The sequence below is a fragment of the Strix aluco genome, chromosome 1 (assembly GCF_031877795.1).
Source record: "Strix aluco isolate bStrAlu1 chromosome 1, bStrAlu1.hap1, whole genome shotgun sequence".
NCBI lineage: Eukaryota > Metazoa > Chordata > Aves > Strigiformes > Strigidae > Strix > Strix aluco.
The window spans coordinates 84437894-84459411 of record NC_133931.1 but is presented as its reverse complement, the minus strand read 5'-3'; the positions used below and the strand labels follow the sequence as shown (position 1 = coordinate 84459411).

Below are 21518 nucleotides of genomic sequence, written 5' to 3'. Positions count from 1 at the left end.
GCTCGCCACACCAGTGCCGTGCTGCCCGCTTTCGGCGGTGCGCCCCTTCCCTGCACTCCCACCCCACCCGACAGCCCAGCCCTCTCGTCCCCCGGCCCCCCTTCCCGGCACCGAATTTAGGGGCTTGCTGTCGCCAAGCCGGAGCCGTCCTTCTTCAGCAGCTCTAGCACGGAAGGGGGGTTTCCGCAGCCGCGCAGTTGCCGGACAAAGACGTGCCCGTGCCCGTACGCACCGGTTCTATCGGTATGCAGGGACGGAGGGATGGAGCGAGGGAGGGAGGGATGGAGCGAGGGAAGGAGGGATGAATCGCGCTTCCTGCCGAGTGCTGGGGCTGGCCGGGGTCTGCCATTGCGCGCAGGAGGCTGCGTGCAGCCCCGAAGTGCTGGAGAAGGGGAAAACAAGGCGGGGAGGGGAGAAGGACGGGGGCGGGCGGGGAGCGGGAGCGGGAGCGGGGGCGGGCGGGCGGGCGGCGCAGCCAATCGGCCGGGCTGCCGGCGCCGCAGGACCGGCGGCGAGGGGCTGGGGGCTCCGAGGGACGCGGGCTGGGGGCTCCGAGGGACGCGGAGCCGGGGCCGGGTGCCTCTCTGAGGACGGCGAGCAGCTGTGCCGCCAGCACTGCGAAAAGTCCCCATTTGCTTCTCATAAATTAAAGTGCCTTGTCACCAGTTAGGGCAAGTCAGCCAAGGTAAGGCTTAAATGACACTTTAATACGTGGCAACATGGGTATTTCTGGACAGTGGTGCTGCTAACACAGCCGTCTAAGCAGTGCAAAATATTTTGTGCGATAATGCTATCGCAGTGGGTCCACAACCTGTAATTTGTCTGTCTTAAAGTTACCGCTGGTACGAAAGCCTTACCCTTGTGGTGCTGTAGAATCGCTTTTGGCTTATGCGAAGCGATTGTAAAGGGACCCGCAAAATGCAGGCGTAGAAAGGTAGCGGCGCTCTGTGTGTGTGTGTGTGTGTGTTTGTGTGTGACCGTGTTCATAATACCTACAATTCTGCTGCTTAATTTACGGGAATAATGTGCAGATACATTTTAATGGTGATGGCAGGCAGATTCTTTAGCTCAACTCACATATGTGAGCCTTTCTATGCAAAGAGCATGCCATGTGAAACTGTATGTGAAGAACATTAAGCTTGATATTTGAATAGCAATTTCAGTTTTGGTTTGGTTTGGGTTTTTTTTTCCCCACGTCTGCAATATTATGTGACAACTGAGGACTGAAATCGCAGCAGAAAAAGACCTCTTGCAGATTTACCTTTAGCTGCTTGTTAAAGCTGAAGCAGTGACCCAACTTTACTTTGTGTAAAGGGTACTGTAAATAATGCACAGCCAGAAATGAATCCTCTCTTCATGTTCTCCTAGCCCGCCCCCGTGCTATCCTTCTTAATGAACAAAAAGTACTAAGTGCCTTTAGTTCACACCACCTTTTCACCAACTGCACTGCCAGTGCTCTGGAACCGAGTGTTTTTGCAAGCAAAGAGTTCCTCAGGACAACTTCACTAATATCTATCTTAGAAGACAAGGTAGTCATGAACCTCGCTCTGTCTGTGTGCCTGTGAGAGTCTGGTTTGTGTACACGAGTGACAAGATACAAGGAAGACAGGATACAGAAGCCAATGAAATGTGTCCACCCCTGCATGTATTTCTCTGAGTGGGTCTCTGTAAAGCAGTATGAACATTTCTTCTATTTTAATGTAGTTCATCATTCAGATTAGGGTTTGGGATAAATCCAATTTCGTGAGCACCAATGCCCCATTAGTTTTCCATAATCAAAAGAAATACAATGGAAAACACAGGTAAAATTATTACTTCAGTTAGCACAGGTGATAAAATCACTGCCTCTATTCAAGGTACATATTTTATTTTTCATTCCAAGACACTAAGCACAGCTCCTACATTTCCAAAGCTTTACTTCTATGTTGCAGTCAATCGTATACTGTTGTGTGAAAACACTGAAGCCTTCCTTCTGCAATAATTATCCTTCTCCTGGACAATAGTAAATGTTTGCCTTTAGGGGAAACATTAAAATCATTTAAAAGTTTGGCATATGTTTGGCATTTTGCCTAACTGTAAAGGTAAGAAGACTCATTTAGATAAATAACCCAAAGGCTTCCCTAACCTACTCCACTGCCTTGACAGAATATTTAATTTCAGACTTTTATGAAGAAGACATGGTACATTATGGTTACTTAATGCAAATTAAGGTGTGGCTCTTTTTATGTTTTTAATGTGGACCTATGGAAACAATGTAATAGTTTTCTAGTTAGAATTACTAATCATCCTACTTAAAGACTCCAATAGACTTCCTTTCTAAGAAAAACAGACAAACAGAAAGCAAAAAACAAACCATTTGCTGTTACCTGCTCCCTCTAAAAATGACAGGAGAAATAGCATGTTAGACAAGCGCTTTCCTTTAAATAGGAGCAGATCCAGCGCACAAGCATGGCATAGGGGGCACTGTGTTGCTGATTGAACCATTTACAGATGAGATTAAAAACTAAATTCCTTCCACTTGTAGGTGCTGAGGATCCTATAAGGCTTCACCAGGTTAGGAGTGCTGACCCTGCTATTAGGACAAAATGGCAGTTGAAGTTTTTATACTTTGAGCAGTAATTTCCCAGGTAGTTTAATTTGAGAGCAACAGTCTTTACTACCTACATTAAAATTGTTGCTGTCTAGTGTTTCTGTCCTGCAATGCAGAGACTCCAACTCAACCCTTTGTTGGCACGTGTTGTGCTAGCTCATGCTAACAGTTCTGGTGAACATATGTAACGTTATAAAACAACTGGGGATAAATGTCTTCAACATCCAAAATAAGTGTGTGAGAGTGCATGTGTGCGTGCCAGAGAGGCACAGTTGTTATTGTACCAGTACTGACATTCCTGTGGTACATAACATTTATGTAAGTGATTATAAAAAAAAAAAAACATTAAAAAATAATTTTGTTTCTGAACTCAGTTTAACTTTAATCACTGGTTTTAATAAGGACTGGATATTTTTCAATAACTAGAAATAAATACATTTAAAATGGGAGTAATTGAGTTGTTCGTTCTCAACATGGTTGTGTGGAAGACTTCAACCTTCATCTCAGGCTGATAAATGAAATTTGAAGGGTGTGAAAAATCTTGTTCCATGTCTGGAAGTTCTGGCTCCAGAGCTACATTTCTGTTAATACAAGTAGTGCTGAAAATTATCTGTGTTATCAGGTTGAATCAAACCAGCTAAATACCAGTGAGTCATCTGTTCCATGCAGATGAACATGAGCTCCTGCTCGGACAGTTAACAGCTAGTTGGCAGAGCTGTCCTGCAAAAGAGCCTAAGCTATATCAGCCATCATGACATGTTGAGGCAGTCTGCTTGTTGGCAGTGCAAAATAAAGGTGGCAACTGACATGACAGGAAGGGGAGGAAATAGGTAGGGAAAAAAAATCAATATAGTGATTCTATTCATAGGAGAGATTCTATTCATCTTCTCCTAGAGGAAGGAGATGCATATACAAAGGTTGTAAGCGGAAATAATATGAAAACCCCAAAATTGCCTCCAAAGATTTATATAATCCAGTAGTAAATCTCACTAGCATTAATTATAGTAGAAAAATTATTTTCCTTGGTCAACAGTGTTCTAGTTTAAAGAGAGTATAGTCCAGTGATAAATCAGGGTGAAGTGCTTTAAATTCACCACTTACTTGATGGGCAATCTTAAACAAGTCCGTGAAGCACTCTGTAATTTCCAGTATGACATGAATATTGCACGATAATTACAGAACGAATATAGGACAAAATTGTTTTTAAAAAATATTGCAGAGCCTAATACTGAAGTGTTTGTGTCTCCATTACTTTATAAATCGGTTTTGATTATAAACACAGTTTTGCTCTCCATTTCTAGAAAATGAAGCTACATGGAATTTGAAAATTCAATCCAAGAATTGAAGTAAGAATTTTTAAGCTCCTGAATTGGGAGCCAAAAAAATCATGTCTCCCATAAGGGAGAAGGAAGAATGGCAGAATTTTTTTTCCTCCAAAACTAGGCTTTATCAGACAAACTACTGATACTGAGATGCTTTAAATAATGTACCATTACTTTTTTTGACTGTTCTTAATATGCAGATGGAGAATCAACAGGAATTTAAATGAAACCAGTTGGGGATTTGAAGGGAGTGATGTAACATTATGCTTGCTGCAGTTATTACACTCGCTTCAAATCCCCCAAGTCTCATGCATAAGCCTGATCTCCTATATGGGGGTTGTTTTTTGGGGGACGGAGAGAGTTGTTTTGGATTTGTTTTTTTTAAATAATGTCTCTGTGTGCTGAGCACAAACAGAACAACATAGTCATGTAACTCTGTAAGTAACTAATAAGCAACTTGATGGCATTTGCACATCTGCAGTTCTTGCATACTGAAAATAGATTTAACAGATGCCTGAGGCCTGTAAGAATTGTGATTTTGCATGATGACAATTGCCATTTATATTTTTTGTGGAATTACTTCAAACCTGAGCAGAGTTAAGGCTGGGTTTGTTACAATAGAAAAGACAGTTATTTTACAGTTACGAACTTGACTCCCCACTCTTTATGAAACTGTTTGCTTCTTTTAAGCAAATATTCTTGCAAGAAGGAATATATTTATGTCACAGACATATTTTTCCATCCTCACTCCACCTTACCTAGGTTTCAATATAATTTATCCAGTACTTACATGGACAAATTATAAAGGGTGTTTGTGAAGTGTCATATAAAAATACCCAAGCTAGCTCAGGTACTGGCTGCATTTCTACCATAGGACTGTAGTGACCTGTGAGTTTTTTTTGTATGTGTAGTACTGCACAGTCCTTAATGTTGAACCTGGAAGTACTTTACAAGAGGGATCAGTCACATTGTCTTGACTTAGCAGATGGGAGGAGTGAGGCGGTAGGACAGGCATGCTTTTCCTTAGGACAGTCTGTTGGAGGTGGAACTGGGGAGAGCTGTGTCCTCATCTGGTTCCTCCATCAGCCAGGGGTGGTCAACCAGGCATTACAAATCAGCCAGCTTCACATTTTTCATACACTGTGGTGGGATCTTGCACTTGAATTGTTTTGAACTGTTTTGTGGAGAAACCTGCCTCTCGCTGCTGGGGACATAGGTAGCTTGAACTGAAGTATATGCCTCAATGTAGGTGGTCTAAATACTGTTCATCATGTCTTCTTCCTATGCAGTAATCCTGTTGAAAACAACCAACTCTGTATTTGATTGACTTCCCTGTTTTGGTATTTCCAGGTGTATCACAGAATCACAGAATGGTTTGGGTTGGAAGGGACCTTCAAGATCAGATAGTCCAACCCCCCTGGCATGGGCAGGGACATCTTTCACCAGAGCAGGTTGATCCAAGCTCCATCCAGTCTGACCTTGAACACTTCCAGTGATGGGGCATCCACAACTTCTCTGGACAACCTGTTCCAGGGTCTTTATCATATACTGTATTGTTTCATAATTAATTGCCATTAAGCCCTTATAGTCACAGTTATGGATGCATATATGGTTACACACACACACACACACACACACACACATATTCTTTGGGAAGGTACAAAGAAATGGAAATCAGCTTTTTTGTAAAAAAAACAATGGTTGGTACTGTTAAAAGCATGTAAAATTTACTGATCACATCGTGTGGCAGTAAAATTATCTATTCTTTGACCCAAGTCTGCTTATTTTCACATATGGGAATGTACATTTCCATAATTATATTAAATTATTTATTTTGAATAATATTCTGTGATTAGACCAGTTAACTAAATGAGTAAATATTGTTATACCGAAGTTATACATTTGGATTTGAATTCTGTTTAATTCACATCTTTTATTGGGTGGTGGGAGAGCTGTGAATGAAAATCTTTTGGTCCAAGAGACTATGAAGTGACTTTCATTATCAATAATTATACCTTGCCCAGAGGAAATATTTTTGTTTTGCCTTTTCCTTGTAAAGACCATTTCCATATAGGGCAGTTGTTAGAATGAGACTGAAGCTGACACTTGGAATTGGGGCAGGGGGTGAAATTTCTCAGGCTTGGATTTCTGGCTAGTATCATGTTCGGTCATTGTTTATACTCAAATTGATAGAATTAATAGTTTTTAAAAAATAGTAACATAGAGACCATCTCTATAGTAGTAGGGCAAGCATTTGAGGTACTCAGAAGCAGGTTTGAGACACTGTCCCAGTGAATCCTCTACTACCTGTAAAGTACAAGTGCTCCTTCAGTTGCGAACCTTCCTATAATTAATAAAAAGGTTAACAGTTTAGCAATGGTGGCAGCACAGGAAAAGTGTTGCTATTAGTTTTGAGGGTGTTGGAATGTGTATGCATGTGTTTGTGCACATTTGAAGAAAAAAGTAGTTGCTAAAAAGGACGTAGCTCCTTAGTTTGTTCAATAGTGAGAAAAGTTTCATTTGAATGTAAGAAGGTATTTTTAACACTGATATATTGTATTAGCACCTGGGAACTGCTGACTCTTCTAAGTGTAAAATCTTGGCTTTCAGGAGAGGTGAAATAAAACTAGGGCATATGAGCACCACTGTAGCATGGCAGCTATTAAATGCCCATGGGAACTGCTAATATTTAAAAATAAAAAGGAAACTAATTTATAGCTGGATTACAGTCCTCAATCACTATGTCTTTTATGTTTTACATTTTTTTCTTTCTAATAAATAATAAGCCTTCTTATGGGAGTCAAAAATAAAAGCTACACATCATTTATTACATTCAATTTCCACATACTTTGATGATGAAGAAAATGTGTTATATATTTGCCATTTATTAAAGCACAAATTCTTACTTTCATATCAAGGAGTTTGAGCTCAGAGTTATTACCCTGCCTATTCAGCCTAGAGAAATCTTAAATATTTTTGAATTTGCATGGCAGAAGGTGTAAAATAATAATTTCATTTAGCATTGTATGTGAAGTTGGGTTTTTTCCTAGTTTTTTTTTAAATTGTGAACCATCTAAGACTTCTTTTAGAAAACCGCTGAAGAAATGTAATGTTCGTTCTTATACTCATTCATTTTCAATGAATGCACAACTAACACTTTGAAATCCAGCATAGCTTTGTATTAGAAACCCTTCTAAGTGGTTTTGGAAAGTGGCAAGACAATCTGCAAGCAAACATGTGTTTTCAAGTGGTGCTCAACATTTCTAGCTGGTTGAGCTTCTTTCAGTGTCAGGTAAAGACTGCAAAGTATTCACAGTACAGTTGATTCATACAAGGTCTAGTTTTTCCTAAATAAACTGGATTTATTTGTTATTCTATATATTCTCAGGACAGCTATCCTAGGCATAAGGTTCACAGTGCATTAACATGGTGGGTGCCCCAGAGTTGCCCCAGGGAGCAGCATGGTGGGAAGGTGACTACTGTTCCTGGAGCAGATGATGTGACCTGCTGCCAGAAGTGCCTTCAGGCAGCAGCCACCTCTTCCCAGGTGTTTACCAGGTGCGTTATGGGCACACAGGCTGTGAGTGGCTTATAGATAAGGGAGTGTGTCTGCGGTGCTGGCAGAGTACCATGGATCAGTCCCCGGCTTGCTGCTAGGAAGTAAACGTTGGCCTGGTGGTATGTGTGACTTGTGTGCTGTAAATTGGACACTCTAGGTTTAGGAGTGTTCTTCTTACATGAATATGGTCCTGGAGGAGGCCTTTCTGTTTCTCAGATCTGGCTCAAACAATCATGCTACCAACCATGTTTTATACTATAAGTGAAAAACATATTGTCAGAGACCTCTTGGCCTCTTAAGGAGGAGTCAGTAGATGGATGTGTGTTACCAGAGAAGTGATATCCTGAGACCATAGAGAAGTTTATGGAGAATTTATGCAAGATGACTCAGCCAACAAGTTGCTGCTTTTTTGTAGGGCTTGGATTTTTGTGTTTTTTTTTTTTTTTTTTTCTTGGGTTAATTTTCTGCCATGTTAGAGAGTTATGTCATTTTAATGAAGGTTTGGCAAGTTCCAGATCTAATGCAGTGAAAATGAGGGGAGCAACAGGCTGGATGTGGGGAAAGAAAAATAGGGCACCTTTATTTCGATAATCTTTCTTTAGCCATGAGGCAGTTGAATGGAAAAGATGACGAGAGGGATGTTCCTTTGTACATGCCTTTAAAAAGTAGCCTCCTAGATAGAAACCTATTCAGGAGGTTTGTGAATATCTCTCAAGCAAAACCAGCAGGAAGAGCTTTGTTTACTATATACCCTTGTGTTGTGACTTAAAAGCTAATGAACCTGTGCTTTTTCAGACTGTATAAGTTCAGGTGAGGACTGATTTACTAAAGCTATTAATGCCCACTGTACTACTGAAATCAGCTGGGCTTGCATTGTTACATTATGGTAGTGTGTTTGGTCAGATACACTATGTCATGTCAACATGTCTATATGTTTCCTAGTTCTGAACCAAGACAGGAGAAGCTCCCATTTATGCCTTTTTTTAAAAGAAAAAGAGGTATAACATACTTGGAATGCAATGAGTTTACTCCACAGGACCATTGTGTGATAATTATTGGTCATTACATTATAATGAGCACTTGCTCTATTCATTGTGGAGCTTATTATATTTTAATGAGTGTTGTGACTCCCCTGCAGAGCGAAACTCAAGAATGTCCCCTTGCACGTGGCTCATTTAAATGGATGTGCTACACATTTTGGGACTTGTGTGCATGTACTTATTTGCAACATGTAGCTGCAATTTTGCTTTTAAAAAAAAGGGTATTGCTTTTCTTAACTTTACAGAAATGGTATTGCTTTTCTTAACTTTGCAGAAATCAAAAAACATGGATGCTTCTCTACTTAGCATTCATATTTCATTCCAGGTGAAAGACAACCGGTTTTATTAAAAGGCTCTAAGGATAGCTTGTAAATATTTTGTTCAGGACTTCAATGTATCCATTAAAATTAAAGCTTGTGAATTAATGTGATTTGGTATATGACCACCTCCAAATCTGCAATATTCAGGTTATGTTTTTTGAAAAATATTAATAAACATTTAAGTAAGTTATAGCAACTGTAAACTAAATAGAGGAACTTTAAAATAGAATTGGCTTTTGTCGTCTGAGAATCGTCGATGTTGTGTCATTCAGGAAAAGGAGAACTAGAAACTGAATGCCATACAAATTGATTGGTGGACAAGGTCTGAAGCCTGTCAGTCTGTTTAGTAGTCAATCTTTGTAGATTGCTGTTGATCTTACTGTGACACTAAGGCCTTTGATAATGACATTCCTATAATGTGGATATCCTGTATGTGAATACAGTGTTTGTCCTAAAGGGAAACACTTCGCTCTTCTTTATCATCTGCTGATGTTGCCACACAAGCAGCTTTAAAACAAGGCAGACTGTTTTAAAAATACTGTTTTATCAACATTCAGACTTAAAAATATGAACTGATTTTCTGATGTGGCAAAGTTGTTTATCCTTTGTGAAACCTGAAGGCCACGTTCATTTTCTTATTTTAAAAACTGCAGTATTAGTACATTCAAACTGATAGATAACTCTTTAATCAAACCATACTTTTATTTTCTGTACCCTTCCTCTACCGTGTCACTTTTATGTGAACAACTTTTTACCATACACAGAGAATTGCAAGCAGGGAATTTATGAGTACACAGCAATTATTTATTGGCTGATACAAACAGTAGATAGGTAAGACTAACCTGCTCCTAGACAGAGCATTATAATGCCTGCTAACTCAGATGTGGGTTCCTGCTGAGTCCCTGTGCACCAGACAGTTGCCATTCAGGTGGGGAATTGTGAACCTCCTTTGCTGTCGAAGATGGGGCAGTTGTTGTTCTTGCTGATTTTTTGTCTTCTCAACTCCCTACTTTTTTCCTTATGACTTTATACTTTTTCATTACTTCCCACTCTATATTTTCACTTCTGTTTTTATTTTAGCTGTAGCTACATTAGAGGTCCAAGTTCATTGCTCCATTTTGGTGGAGTCCTCAATATACCTGACATTAGAGAACATTATATTTGAAACAAAGATGGACTTTGATTAGGGGCAGAAACAAAGAACTTTATAGTTTAAATCCAATTTGGCCCTATCCCTGTTACATCTGTGAACATATTTTGTCTGCAGGAAATGTTAGCTTAATGATATGTACATAATGACTGGCATTTTAAGGTCCTGTCTCCCATATATCTCATGCCAATGAAAGGAAGTGTTAAATACCTGATGTGCAATTCTGCTGGGTAATTTTAGCAATTGATTTAAAAAAGCAGAAAGGAAAGGACAGAAGTAATGAAATAAAGAATTCAATAAAGAAGTAAAAGTATGTAATTTAAGAAAGAGATTGAAACCTTTTTTTTGGATATGATACAAGAGAAAAAGGGCATGACTAAACCTGGTTTTTTGCTCCTCTTGAAGTATTGTTCCAGATTATTGTAGTAAAGGTGTCAATTAGAGTCAGCTCCTTTATGCCTCCTTATCTTTTTCTTTTCAGAAGAAGATGTAGTTAGTTTTACAGGTTGCCACATAATGAAGTTGATTTTTTTTTTCTCAAGAAGCTATTTATGTAGCAGGTATCTTATTCCTAAAGAGGATTACAGGCTTAGACCCAATAATCAGTGTTTATAAATTAGTTTTAGGATATTATGAGCAATATACTAAATATTGGAAATTATACCTATCTTCTGCTTAATTTTGGCTCACCAGAGAAAAATATATTTGCATACTGTGTTGGATCCCAACCTTGAGATCCACAGCCAAGGGCTTCAACTTTTTATTGGCACTCCTGGTCAACAGCACAGAAAAACTTTTGCAATGGAGATGGTTTCTGTTGGTATTAACCTTCCCATCATACTGAGCAAGAGGCTTCTCTACAGCTACCATTATTATTGTAGCCTGAATAAAACGGACAGAAAACTTGTATTCGGGAAGCAGGTCTTTGCATCAGGGTTGATACCAGGGCTTACTCAAGAAAGTTTTTCAGACGTATATATCTCATTTTTGGATGTTGGATACCACCACCCTTGTCCCATCTGCGATAGCTGTAACAGTAGTACTGTTCTTTACACATTTAGGAAACTGTTCCTCCATCCAATTGCTTGCCTCTGCCTTTTTTATGATAAGGAGGTTTCTTCTTGCTATGAGGACTAAATGAATTCTGCATTTCAAGTCTTTACATAAATTGAGGGAAAGAGCCCTACTAACCAGACTAATTTTTCAAGACTTGAAAGATGCTAAGTGGAAAACATTAATCTTTTTTATAGTATGGTCCAGTTGAAAGTTATCAGTTTTTTGTTTGTGTTTTTTTTTTGTTTGTTTTGTTTTTGTTTTGTTTTTTTCCTTTTCAGCTTACCTTAAAATGACTGGTCTTTTTTCTTTAATGCATAAACACATCCTTGCTTTTTTATTAGCTTACTCTGCAAGGTGTAAATAACTATAACAAATTCACCATTCCTGTGTGAGACATCTCAAAAATATTGTTATTGAATAGATTCCCAAAGGCCCTGTGAGACTGGCATCTTAACATTTATTCAGTCTGATCCTTTACAGTTTGCACTTTCTCAGTTCGAAAGACCACATAATTCTCTACTGCCTAAAGGCCCGAGAGATTCGTTTTTCTCACAAGCAAAATGAATAGGTATTTTCAGCTACCTCCATTTTGTTTAAAGTTTGTCTTTGAAAGCTTAGCATGATGAATTTGAGATTTCCTTTCAGGCACATACCTATTTTTTTCCATTACTTATATTTTAAGGTTATACTTCTCACTCCTCATTGCTCAAGTGCAGTAGAGGATTATTGAACTCTTCTTCGTCAGGTAGCTCTGACAGGCTGCAGTACTACTTTTCCTTTTGAAGACCTTTTTATACCTAAAGTGGCTTGTGGTATCTTTGATGTTGCCTAATTGGAATCTCAGAAGTGAAAAAAATAAATAAATGAATGAAGAGGTGAGCTGCATGCCTAAGGTTGTACATAATCTTATTTTGCTTTCAATCGTTCTTCTATTCTTATGCCTTACAGCAAAGTAACCCTCTAATACTATTGCTTTATTTATCCCTTTCACCCATTCCTGGATTTGAGTCTCTCAATTATCTGTCTCCCACACCTTGAACAGAAGCTCCTGAATTTGCATTTTGTCCCTCTGAATCCTGCTCAAAACTTTTAACTGGCCTCTTTTTTAATGGCTTGCCTTTCTTGAACAGTTATTTTTCATCCTGTCTCACCTACTTTAGGCTTAAGTTTCTTAGAACAGGACTCTGTCTTAAAACTACCATTCACACAGACAGCTCAGCCAAAGTCCTGCACATGGTTTGGCATTACCCAGCGCAACACTATGGCCCAGCTGCCAACTGTTCCACGGAAAAGGACATGAGGATCTGGTGCCCTTGCAGCAAGGAAGGCTTCCCGATGGCTGGGCACAGCTGGAGGGTCGGAGCAGGGGATTCTCCTCTTCCATTGCAATGGGACAGCTGTGCCCAGGTTGCAGTGTTCCAAAACAAGAAGGAGGTCAAGAAAATGCGAAGTGTTGAGTGGGAGGCCACTGAGGCACTGGAGGATCTGTTTTGTGAGGAGACGAGGGACAAGACATCACAGGGTCCTGCTTGCAGGAACAATAGGGCAGCAGACCCAAGCTCTCCTGGGAGGTGCACAGCAACAGTGCAGAGGACAGTGGCCACAAGTGGCAATGAAGGAAACTCCCATTGGATGGAAGGAGGAAACTTTTCACAGGGAGTGAGGTTAAGCATTGGAACAGATTGCTTAGAGAGGGACCTCCATCCCTAGTGATTTCTAAAACTCATCTGGATAAGCCCTAAAGCAACCCAACCTAACTTGGAAGTTAGCCCTGACTTGAGGAGGAGTCTGGACTAGATGATCTCCAAAAGTTCCTTTCAACTTACATTTTTGCTTTTATTGTCCAGTCTGCAGTCCTATTTGCAATAAGTGTTTACTTATTGTTGGCTATTTTTAAAGAATAATAATGTGCTGAATTCTGTGGAGTTATGTGGCAATTTCACAGGGATCAAATCCAATTCTAAGTCTTTAGCAATGTACTTCTTTAATAGTCTTGACGTGGGAACATATTGCATCTATTAAGTGCTCATTTCTAGTCACCTTGGATGTGAATGTCCACTCCAATCTTCAGTAACTGAAGAAACCAGATTAGAGAATTAGATAGACTCATTTCTGGAGGATACTTTTTTACCTGTGTTGATTATGAAGCCAAGTCCCCTTTTTCCAGAAATACATATTTCTGTAGAGAGTTAAGAGTATTTGTGGAGAGGTAAGAGTATTAGTGAATGGAAAAATTCAAGACTTGGAACCACAAGAAGGATAAGTCGGGCTTACTTGTCATAATGGCAAGAACAGAATTGATTTATAGAGTTTGATGTCTTTAAGGCCAAAGGAGAAGATGAACCTGCGCAGGTGAAACAAAACGTTTATGACATGTTGGAGTAAGATACAGAAAATAGAGTCTGGTTACCAGGAGGACCAAAGATTTATTTGGCACTGGAGTAGTGTCTGAAGGAAAGAAGTTGAAGCCTCGTGAAGCAAAATGACTCAGATGGACAACAGAGCATTCCAGAAAATAAATATAAGAAAAAGCTTCTTTGTGTGCTTAAAATATTACCTTAATTTCTAAGATAAACCTCTTATTTAGTAGGGCAGAATTTAAAGTCCTTCTTCTGATTTATCAGAATTTAGAATTATTTTTTTTCCCCTCAAGTGGCATGCCACTAGAACTAAGAGTGTTAATTTCAAGTGTGGCCTGGCAGAAAATACTAATCTGTAGTGTTTTTCTCAGTGGGTTGGGGCCTAGCTGGCATTAAGCAAAAGGAAGCACCAACTGTCCTGAAGGACTGAGTCTACTGCTTCATTTCTGTGTATGTTTAATATTTTCCTACTTTCCAGTGCAGCTGCATTTGATAATCCTAAGTAAATGCTACATGTGTAGTGCATTGTGCAACCTTTGGAGAAATCTGAAACAACCTTATTATTATCTCCCCCCAGCATATGCTAAATAGTGTGGAGAAAATAGGTCTCTTGCAGATGGACACAGAAAACAGTGTGGACATTTCATCAACCAAGATACCATCTTTTTCATTATTTGTGATATTTTTTTCAATAATAATACCATGTTATGTGTTTGTCTGTTGTAAGTTCTGTGGGAATGTGTTTTTAAATTATTTTGCTAAGTTGATTTCATCCTGTAGTTTGAATGTTTTAAATTTTCTTTATCTGGAATGTGAGACCTATTCTTAGTCAAGGAATGGCTCAGTATCAGCTTAGTGAGATTACTTTCTGTTATGATTTGCATGGACTACTGTATTTCATCTTGTCTCAAACACTATTGAATGTATCAGCTGGCACCTGATGGAATTGTAATTGAGTTCAACTGCCAGCTCTGGCCAGCTACTTCAAAATAATAAAATGTTTCTATTTCTCAGAAGCAGTAAGAACACTATCATTTTTGTCGTTGCAGCGTCTCCTAGAAGCCTCTAATTTTTTTCAACTTTTCTGAATGAGAAAGGTTAATTTAATTTTTTTTTTTTTTTCTTCCCAGCATAGCAATCAAATTAGAGTGTGTTCTATCCAGACAGAAATTATGAAAGTAGCTACTTCACTCTTACCTTTTCTTTCTTTTCCATGGAAGCAGTGTGTCATCTGTTTGAATTTATTACAGATTGCTGAGAGTGGAGAAGGAAAACATGGCATATCTCTGGTGTTTATTGGTGACTACCTGTCTTTTTTATAATTTGAAGGGTTAAAGATGCAGACTTAGCATCGCAGTAACATTCCTTTGCAAGTGCCTTTGAAATTTCCATCTGAAATTTATGATCTCCTGTACAGAACCAGGCCTACAAACGCCTCCTAATCTGGTTACTGAAAAGGGACTAAATTAAAAGAATATTTCCCATGCTATGTGTGTAAGATTTTTTTTTTTTTAATTTCTAGGTGTTGTGAAATGAGCAAAGAATGAATTTTATTTGAAGTAAGCAGAGAAGAGAAGCATAGCCTTCTGGCTAGAGCACTGGTCCGGAGCCCAAGAAGGTGGTGAATTCACTGTTTCCTTACTCATTACAACAAAGCAATTTTTAGCTTGTGTAGCAGACAACATTTACATGTATTTAATTATCCAAAGGGACTGAACCACTGCCTGATTTTTACCACTGGGTCTGTGAGACTTGACAACAAATGGGCTCTTAGAGACAGGCTTTAGATGTACCCAACTCATAAGCTTTGGAGCCAGCCGTTGTGGCTGTAAAATGACTGAGAAAGGGGAAGAATCAGGAAGCTGCAAGGTATCTAGACTGTCTCCTTAAGGGACCCTACTCACAGCACCTTCTCTCGGTTGCATAATAAATTTTAAATGTTGTCGGGTTCAGTAAGCACTTCACATCAGCTACTTCCTTCTATGAATGTGGCTGTCCTGGAGTAAGTTTTATCGTGTAAGGATATAGTTTTATTAAATGCTACCACCTGCCCTGTGAGAAGTCTCCTGGTTTCATAGCTTTATTGTTTTTAGCTATTCCATAAAGATAAGATAGCATGGAAAACTGAGGAGTTTTGTTCTTTTTTTCAGTTCCATAAAACAGTTTTTTCTTAAAGCCATAGCCAATCTCTAATAGAGTTTGCTGCTATTTCTGTGGTATTCTGTTACTTCTTCCTCTCATCTGTCCTCCAAAACTTTAAGGCCGTGGTCTGAAATGTCCTCTTTGTTGCCTCTGAGCTTGGTGAAAAGATTGCATCTCTGAGCCTACCTCAGCTGCTCTTCACCACATCCTGCCAGAAATTATTATATCTTGTCTCACAGTAGAATTGCATCTGTAGCCTCTCCTTAACTTGTCTCTGTCAAATAACCTGCATTTAAAAACAAAGTTTAATCTGGTACTAAATGTTTTGGCTGGCACCAGGACTGGCTATGCATGCAGTTCAGCTGGCAGATCTGAGGAGGCAGCAACATGCGGAGAAGAAAGATGTTAATGAGCAACTGGGGCAGGTCGTGGATGGTAACTTTTTCACTTAACTCACTGTCAGCCAAAAAGATATCTAGTAAGAACTGTGGAGTTTTAGAAGTGTGAAAAGATGGGTGGAAAACTAGCAAAATATGTCATAGATTTTAAGATAAAAATAATTTTTTCTAGACTTTCTTTTTTGCTTCTTGTCTTGCCGTGATTGGCCTCAAATGCAAGTTTTCCTCCTCATAATGTTATATTTTTATCCGGTGAGCAAGTGGGCAGTGATGCCTCAGTATGAGATTAACTTTTATTTTAAATGCTCAATTTCAATTTAGAGAATTGGGGAATGAACCCTGCTTAATGAGCAGGACTCACCAAAATTAACTGAAGATAATGAGCCAGAAATTTTGCTGATTAATGCCTGATGCAGCATCAGTGATGTCAAAACTATTGCATAGAGTGTAACTCAGAAAGAGCCTGTGAACATGTGCAGAAATCTTTATTTGGCAATTTTCTGAATTCTTTCAATTATTTCCCAGTACCTGAAGGTCTGCATCACTGCTGTCAAAAGTCATGATTGGGCCTGCAGGTTGTGCAGTTGACATCCATTGAGTCTGAAGATTTTTTTTTCTCTCATCGAAAAACTTCTAGCCAAATGTTACCCTGGAAGTTTTGAGACATTGATCATGGTTGTTCACAATACTGTTGTAGTGTTTAAATGTTCTTTGGCACACCTCTCAGAAATTGAAACTTACTTGGGAAGATAAAAAAGAGTAAATCTAGGTGGATGTATGTTTGTATATGTCTGCATGGTTGTCTGTGCTCATATGAAGGCTTACTTTCTGGTAAACACCCACAAAAAATATACATGTGGAAAGACCTAGGCACTGCACTGTCTATATCTCACCATATTATTATTTTTTTTTAATAAGAAGAACACTTTTAAATTACTTTCATCATTTATTTAGTGATTTTCTGTATATCTGTAGAGGAATACTAAGTTTGTATACATAGTTCCCATATTCTAATGGGCCTAGGGTTGACTCATTAAACAATGAAATAGAGGTGGTTTTGTAACTAGACGTTCCAGTCTAGTTCTTAAGGAAAAAAAAGGTTATGGCCTACATAGTACACTTTTGAGAAACTGTTCCACTTTCATTTATTTTGTCAGTAGATACTGGTAGCTGGTTGGAGCTGATAAAATCATAGGAGATTTCTTTCCTGGATCAGAGCAGTTCTGTGCCTTAGCTACAGCATTGTTTATTTTTGCTCTTAGTTTACAATTCTTCAGAACACAAATATTTTGCAATCACTGTAATCAAAGAAAGTTTAATATACAGATCAATTTAAGTTTCCTAACAAGAGAACTTTTATAAAGAAAATCTCAGAGTTATTACTGACTGTGCTTGTCTAGTGTTACAGACTTATTGAAAATTGTGGAGGGAGGAAGATCTAGGCATTGATCTCTACTTTCACAGATTTTTAACTTTATGTACTGTGACTAATTTTGTTCCAGTAGTGGGACAACTTGGTCTGTAATGCTGGGCATCCAGATAAACCTGCAGAGAACCGGAATCAGGTAACCTGCTGGTGAGTAGGGGACAAAGCTGAAAAAGCATCTGAGTCTCAGTGTTGTAGCCTTTTCTTAAAATATATACAATATATTTGAATGATATGGGAAGGTTCAGTTGTTAGATCTATAAAAGTACCCACAAAGCATGACCAAGATAAAAGGCACACGAAGTGGAAGGATGTATCTTCTTCTCAGATAGATCATTCTTGGACTGTAGGTGGTTTAGAAACTAAAACTCATGGAAAAATATTTTTGTGAAAACCTTTGATTTTTTTTCCCAGAGAGATCTTTTTGTTGTTATATCTTTAGAAGAAAGAATTTTTTTTTCCCTTTTCCATTATCACAGATCCTGAAGTGACTGAGTACTCTTGTAGGCTAACCTTGTCTGACTAAGTAACATCTGAAGAAGTGAAACAATGCTTAAAGTAATGCCAGAGTGAAAAATGTCAAGATGTCAAAAATGTCTCTAGATAGGTTTAAAGTTGTTTTCAAGAGTACATAAGTGAAAGAGAAAGAAATTTGGTCTGTTGGGCATAACTCCAAAATACAGTTTGACTCTGAAAACTATCAGTGACAGGGTTTTGTCTGAGAAATACAACCAATGATACAAGAGCCTAAACCATGTCAGCGAGCTGTAGTTCAGATTTAGCCTTGTCGTAAACAGGTTAAGCATTTTTCTTTTACAAGTGCATCGTTTATAATTACTTTCAATGTTACTCCTTTTTTGTGGGTTTCATTTTGTTTTGGTTTTATTTAAAAAAGCAAAACCAAAAAAAGAAACTAGATTTTCTGAGGATGTTGCCCTGTTCAGGATTGCAGGTTGCCACAAGCAGGAATTTCTAGCACTCTCTCTCGAGTTTTCAAAAGTAAAAGATTTCATGTAGATTGGTTTCAGAGCTTGTATGAAAACATTAGCAGAGAAAAAAAAGTTTTCCAATGATCTTTAAGAGGATGCTTATGTATGTTCAAAACACTCAACAACATACGGGAATATTTGGGACATAGAAAGAGGTTTTTACATTTCTGTAGAGCTTTGAATGCTTAAACACGTATCAAATTCCTCAGTCATCATTTTTTGTTCAAAGTGAACAAGAAGGAGGAATGTAACTCATTATAGTAGGACTTCGGTTGTATTGGGTGCATTTCCATATCTCTGGGCAGTGGGATATTTTGAAGAAAAACAAATGTCTTGATTAAGGTTAGGACTGAATGAAATTCAAACTCCCCAAATTCCTGATATGTGATACTCTGTGAGGAGCAAAAAAGAGAAGTATGTCTCAAAATCTGAAAGTAACTAATAATCTAAAAAATATTTACTGTTTAAAGCATTAATCTAATATGTATTATACTGTATCAGTAACAGCAACTAAGTAATCAAAGAAAGAAAAGAAGGAAAATCAACCTCAGTGTATACTCTCAGCACTGAAAAAAAACAATTTAATACATGGAAGAATTCTTTTGGTAGCACTTTAAACTCAGAAATTATCTCAGGATTTGACTGCAGTATGTATCTATTTTTGTGTTTTGTCTTGTTTTTTAAATCATAACTGCAAAAATAACCTATGTCATAGGGAACAAACTTTTGACATGATGTTGTAGTATTTTAGTTAAAATTTTAGAGTAGGTCTTAGGACCTGCTATACAAAGCTTTTCTGAGGGAAAGACCAATGTGCAACTTACTTCGTGGTAACTCTACGAAACTCCTGTTGTGTTTAAAAAAAAGAAGTAAATTAAAAAGAACAAAACCAGAAGTACCTCTTGAATGTTTAAAAAACCTCTTGAAAGTAATTAATATTTGATATAAATGATAAATGATCTGATTACATATTTAACTATTACAAGGATAATTCTTCTATTACCAATTTTCTCCTTTATTGTGCTGGTTAGTCAGACCAATGCACAGTTACAAATGTTGTAGAGAGAATCTAGAACTGGCAGATTTAGCCCAGCTGCATGATTATTTTTTTCAAAGGCCTTCAAGTTATATTTTCAAGTAATTAGCAACCAACGCTGGTTCTAAGGTTTATAAAATTTCTCATTAAGATAGTAAATAAGAGTAATTTTAATTCTAAATAGGTTAGATATTTATAAATAAGGGATTTCACCTAATATTGTAGAATGCAATGTCTTGATTTGCAAGTCAGAGGTGTATTTTATTTCATAGTTATACAGTCAATAGATCTTAGCTTAGGGTTTAATAAGGTTCACTTATGAATGAAGTTGGCTGTGGACATTCTTATTGATTATTTCCATTTTATGAAAGGAAGGAAACAACTGATGGGTATAAAGATGACTGTATTTCAGATGAGCCTGAGTGGTAGGCAGCAGTCACCTAGCTCAGCACTTTCAGCTATTGGTGTCATGCTGCTGTGATGCATTTCAGTAGCATATGTCAATACTTCCGTAATCTTATGCAGTGTTTGTCCATTATATGGACAATGAACAGAAATGATCAGAACGTAAATGAAAAAAAAAGCAGTCAACATTTATATAATGAAATTATTCAAATGTTTAATACATACTGCTGTGAATTGCCATGGTTTATGATGTTTCCTAGCTCTCTGCTTGAATGTAAGTGATAAATATGGTTCTTTTGGATTACATACTGTACAGCCAAAGAAAGACACTTCAAATTGCACCTTGCCCTCATTTTTGTAGAGTGAGAAGCATTTTATATCATGAAATGATTTGCTAGTTGGCATTTGGAAAGGATGTCTACCTAAACTCAATCTGTTGCCTTTTAACCACTTATGTGGTTTGCTAGTACCTTGTTACCTAACCTGTAAAACAGTTGACTACGTCTTCTCAGAAGTGCAATGATGCATTCATATATCTAAAACCTGTGCTTTTTAAAAGTTGCAAATAAGATATTTTTTGGTTTAGATTTCATGTGTACTTGAACTGCTAAATGATTTTAATTTTGTGTTTTGAGGCCAATTTGTGCAAAATGATGCAGTCATGTATCCAACCTTCAGAGTCATGTCTGTTAAACACTCTATGTTTGTTTATGTTTAGGATTCTGAATCTCATTTTAGTATGCCTTAAATCTTCTATTTTTTAATACAATTTGTGATTCTCATCATTGCCTAACTATCTTACATGTTGTCAGCAATGTCTTTTACTGATTAGGACATAGATTTTCTCAGCCCCATTGATTGCTGGTGCTGAAGAACAATCTAGTCTATGTATATATGATATATCTTCCTTATATATAAAGCATATCTTTTTTTGGCTAATACCATATGGAAAGGTGTTGACATTCCATGTCATCTTTTATCTGTTTTTACCACAAAATGGTGTCTGAGATACAGTGCTTCTGTACACATAAAAGGACGGAAAATAAGCACATAACTTGCACTACTCCGGTAATTCAGCAAGTGTCAATTTGTGTGAGGATGACTATAAGTGGTAACTTAAGAAAGTTGCCTGTTTTACTTGACTAATGTTTTTTCCCTCGAGAGGGGGAAAAACTGGTCAGCTTTGAAGTGGTTTTATAATAAAACTGCAGCAATGTAAAGCTTTTATTATAGATTCACATGCTTAAAAATGTTAGTCATGGCAATGGAGTGGAATTTTCTTGTTCCTCCTGTCTTGTAAAGCTGTAATTGAAAATGAGTATGTTCATAATCAGAAATGTCTCAGACATGTGGAATTTTCCAGTTCAACAGTATAAAATTTGCATGGAATCTTGAATCAACTTTTGAACCCCTTGGCTGTTTTTGCTTGGGACAGTAATAACAGAGTGTTAGATTATGTCAACAACTGCATGGAATTTCGTATATGGAGACATATTTATGCTAAAAAGAATGTTTGTTTAGTCAAAAAATCTCAGACATATCCAGCCACATATTCTCACCATCTTCACTGCTCACCCACTTTATTTGATGTATTGTCTTCTTTTGTTGTATCACTTACCCTTAGTGCCCAAACTATAAATCAGACTTTATACTTACCTGATAAAAATGCAATTTACGTCTTCCTCTAAAGAAGTATGAGAAGAGCTGCAAGTGTGAGCCTGAAAT

General features: G+C 37.9%; 1 protein-coding gene across 1 annotated transcript in view; it reads left to right on the top strand.

Moving 5' to 3' along the window:
• The first annotated feature begins 559 nt into the window (after positions 1–559).
• Positions 560–21518, top strand: part of CDH18 (cadherin 18) — a 273081-nt gene continuing 252122 nt past the window's right edge. Inside the window, exon 1 of the mRNA XM_074826463.1 lies at positions 560–685. The gene's annotated coding sequence lies outside the window, so the exon portion shown is untranslated. The remainder of the gene's footprint in view (positions 686–21518) is intronic.